The sequence below is a fragment of the Hylaeus volcanicus genome, chromosome 2, assembly GCF_026283585.1.
Source record: "Hylaeus volcanicus isolate JK05 chromosome 2, UHH_iyHylVolc1.0_haploid, whole genome shotgun sequence".
Classification (NCBI taxonomy): Eukaryota; Metazoa; Arthropoda; class Insecta; order Hymenoptera; family Colletidae; genus Hylaeus; species Hylaeus volcanicus.
This window is the reverse complement of record NC_071977.1, coordinates 31,188,747-31,192,913: the sequence shown is the minus strand read 5'-3', so window position 1 is coordinate 31,192,913 and position 4,167 is coordinate 31,188,747. Positions and strand designations below refer to the sequence as shown.

Sequence of the window (4,167 nt, the reverse complement as noted above, 5' to 3'; positions counted from 1 at the left end):
TGCATATAAATGCGAGCAATTTGAAAAGAAAGATGTGAAGCTCGTATTACATAATTTTGTAATTTCCACAACAGTATCGTTCAAACAAAACGTCGATTAAAGAAAACAAAACGCTTCAACCCCTTCGTTCATGCGTTCGCTATTATTTCCGCTTTCATCGCCGGCACCAGTAATCTTCTTAGCGCGACGATTTAAAGATTCCAGAACGACTCCGCTATCGATACGCGAACCGATTATAGCGAAGAACGTTCTCGAGATCGAACACGCCTTTTTTTTTCTGTTACGGTTATCGTTGAGTTTTGTTGACACAGGCGTCGACGTTACAACAAATACTCCATCCATTGTCGCGGGTAACGGCCATTCTTGTTTCTCTCTTTCTCTCTCTCTCTATACATATATATATATATATATATATATATTTATATTTACGTAATCCCCCGTCACTGCGAATAGAAAAAAAACGCGATACAACATATCGTCGAATTAATCATAAGCGATATCGACGATCAATTTCAATTACACGAAAATCTTCACCGCGTTGCCGAGACAGCGACTTCTTGCGTGTACCGGTGCCCTCGTAGCCTTCTTTCCTGTAACATTACTCTTGTAATCTAATTATCGATCGATGTCACCTCGAAGCGCGCGAAATACCACTGAATTAACGAGGAAAAACCGTGTTTATGCCGCGATCCTAAGAAAACGTTATCGCGCACCGAAATGCCAGGCGTAGGGAGAAAAAGTTACGCAAAAAGTTGTGGGCTGAATTGTTAACGATACGGAATCGACTAAATTGTTAACGCTGGACCGATACTCTTGAAAATTTCTAACGGCGATAAATTTTCCTTACGGACTGTCGGAAACTGCGTAATCAAAGGTTACACTTTACTTCGGCGGATTACACTTTACACTTCCGGATTTTTTCTCGACAAAATCTACGGGATTATGTAAAAGAAACTTAAAAATTTTAGGTCAAAGTAGAGCGCAGCCTAATCAAACGTTCGTCGTGGTATTTATTTTTGTAACTTCATAGAAATTCAAATATTTCGTTCGAATTCGTTTCGTTCGATAACCTTTAAATATAGCCCTATTTAACCTTTCTTCAGTTCTTCGAGGAAGAGCTGACGTGGCGTTGAACGCGTTAAATTCCGACAGCTGACAGGAAAAGTTTCGGAGGTACTCGCCGCCTGCAGGTTTCTACTGTACGCGTACGAATCGAACGATGTTGTAGCTAATTGTAAGATAAAGGGAAGCAGCGTAGGCGAGCGTCGGCTTTATTCACGCGTGTAAACGCCTCAGGTTTATTGGAACAGTGGACTCCACGTGGTGGAACCCTGTTGCTTAGACCGCCGTATAATCTATTCGGCACACGTCGTTCCGACCGTCTGTGTCGAATGAAAAAATTATACACGCGAGATCTAACCCAGATATCGTTCGACGACTTTACGGTATTCGGTATCGCAATTACCGATCGACGGAGACCCGGCGAAAATTATCTAGATAAAAATGCCGAGCACCGAACGAAAGCTCACTGTTCGAACTCACCGTTACTGGTCGAATATACATTGATAGTACGTACGTTGATTATCGAGGCTACATAGATACTCGTCTAAGGAATTCCATAAATAGCCACGATAAGGAGTACAGAATGTATTTCCGACATCCACATGGTTCGGTTTCGAACGTTCATTTTCTGATCGGTCGTTGTTTCATTTTTAGGAATCTTTGCAGTGATAGAAGGATTGCGTCAGTATTTATGCACACATTTCCCCAGGTACGGGATAAATTCTTCCAAAGGTCTCAGAAAATATTTTCTTGATCTTGTATAGGAAGAAAAAACCGATATGTCAAATATAATTGAGGATTAAGTTATCTAACTGAGGCACGCGTTATACTACTGTACTTTACATATTGTTTATTTCTAGTTATAGATAAAGAAAATGTTTTTAAACGTTTGGTTCGTTCACCAGGAAGCCAAGATTACTCAGAGAAATCTAGTTATGTGTTCTAGAAGTAGAAACATTAGAACCACGCAGGAGGTTCCAACGTTTAACCATCTAACGAGTGCGTGACTCGTCAGCCACGATCACCGCGTCATGCACGCCTGTAAACAGCGAGTTATGCGTGCCCTACGAACCCTGCGTTATCCTACTTCCGCGTTCGCCATGATTGAGACCTTGCTCTATCTCAACACTCGCCTCTCTTAACCCAAAATGCCTCGAGGCTGTCATTTTCTCCAAGATAGAGCGCCAGTGCGCTTCTGTATCGTTCAGGTAGCGTAGATTCCTATTGTAGGCAGTGTATCGTTCCAGATAAGATCTCCTACTGTGATCACGTGTCTCTCCGTCTCTGAAACCCCGGAGCAAGTCTTGTTTACAAGAAGTAGGATCCTTTAAAATCAGCTTCTTTTGCCTTTTCACTCGATTGTAAATTATAATTCTACGTATATGTATCTGTTTCAGGCTTTCTTGCCCTAGAAACGAATAGAAAACCCTTAAATTCGCAGAGCTGTGAATTATACAATCCGAGCAAGTCTTATTTACAAGAAAGTGGTTTTTTAAAATCGTTCCCTGGTGTCTTCCAGGCCTCCTGCCTCTAGAAATAAATACATAAACCCTAAATTCGAAGAGCTGTGAATTATAAAATCTGAGCAAGTCTTATTTACAAGAAGTAGGATCCTTTAAAATCAGCTTCTTTTGCCTTTTCACTTGACTGTAAATTATAATTCTACGTATATGTATCTGTTTCAGGCTTTCTTGCTCTAGAAACGAATAGAAAACCCTTAAATTCGAAGAGCTGTGAATTATACAATCCGAGCAAGTCTTATTTACAAGAAGTAGGATCTTTTAAGATCAACCCCTGGTGTCTTCCAGGCCTCCAGCCTCTAAAAATAAATATAAAAAGCCTGGATTCGAACCGGAGGGGCTACTTGCTCGAATCCTCAAGAATACGTCTCCCATATAAAACCAGAAACACCTGCAGACGATCCCCGAACGACGTCCGTGGATTATATTGCAATCGCGTCTCCTCGCTCTATCAAACGCGACGCAATTTGCCTATGATAATTGCACCCGGCGATGAGCGTGAGAGGGGGTGTTCCGGGGAGAGAGGCGGGCGGGAGCTCCGTTCGAGATTGAAGATCAATATTCGCCGGACCGAAAGGTTCGCCACGAGCTGCAGCGAAACGCTCGAAAACGCACGCGCGAAACGCACGCGAGGAGAGGAGGACTCGTCGGTATCGAAAGTTTCGACTCACCGGGGCGGCGGGGGGAGGGGGGCGGGAGGGGGCGGGGAGCCACCGCCGCGGCGCCTGGGTGCTTTTCTACCGTCGCAGTCCGTGGAAAGGAGACACGGCGGGCTTGGGTGGAGGCGCGGCTGCGCCGGGCGACCGTACACCTACGGTACTCTTTTTCCTTTTTTTTTTTATCGTGCAACTGCCGAGCTCCATATTTCACGCCGGCGGTACTCGCACGCGCCGATTTTCCGTCAGACCGCCGGTGACCGCCGGAGATCACGCGCACGTTGGACACGCGCCGCTCTAGCGTACGAGAATTCTCGCGACGGTGACAGTGGCTGCCGGTTAGTTTCCGCGTACCATGGTGCCGACGACGATCGCGTGACCCCCATGGACCTGCATACCGCGGAGGAAAGACAGTCGCGCGCTTCGGGCCGGGCTGGCTCGTAGAAACGAGGACACCCAGGGAGGTAGGATAACCGAGGTTTCGTTTCGAAGGATAGGCGGATCGAGGGTTTCGTGTATTCGAGAGTGCGACCGGGTGGCTGGCGTGTGGCTGGCGTGTGGCTGGCGTGTGGCTCGCAGGAGCAGTTGGTAGAATTGGGGGCACAGGAGGTAGGACACCCGGGTTCCATTTTGGAGATACTAGTCGAATCGTGGAATATCTTGGTTGTGGTAGTTTCTGTGTACTTGGAGCGGGCCTGGATCACTGCTGCGTGGCTTGCAGGAACTGTTTGTTTCTTGAGAGAATTGGGGGCACGGGAGGTAGGACGCCAGGGGCTTCATTTTCACCCCGGCCAAGTAGTGAAATCTCTAGATGTACTTTGTGTATCTGCACTGATTGTGAATGGTCACTATGATGTAGTACCAAGGAGCAGTCTGTATGTTTCTTAGTAGAAGTAAGGACACAGGAGGTAGGACACCAGAAGATCCAT

General features: G+C 46.0%; 1 protein-coding gene across 1 annotated transcript in view; it reads left to right on the top strand.

Moving 5' to 3' along the window:
* The first annotated feature begins 3,566 nt into the window (after positions 1–3,566).
* LOC128885238 (adenylate cyclase type 2-like) overlaps positions 3,567–4,167 on the top strand; it is a 19,435-nt gene continuing 18,834 nt past the window's right edge. Inside the window, exon 1 of the mRNA XM_054139179.1 lies at positions 3,567–3,702. The gene's annotated coding sequence lies outside the window, so the exon portion shown is untranslated. The remainder of the gene's footprint in view (positions 3,703–4,167) is intronic.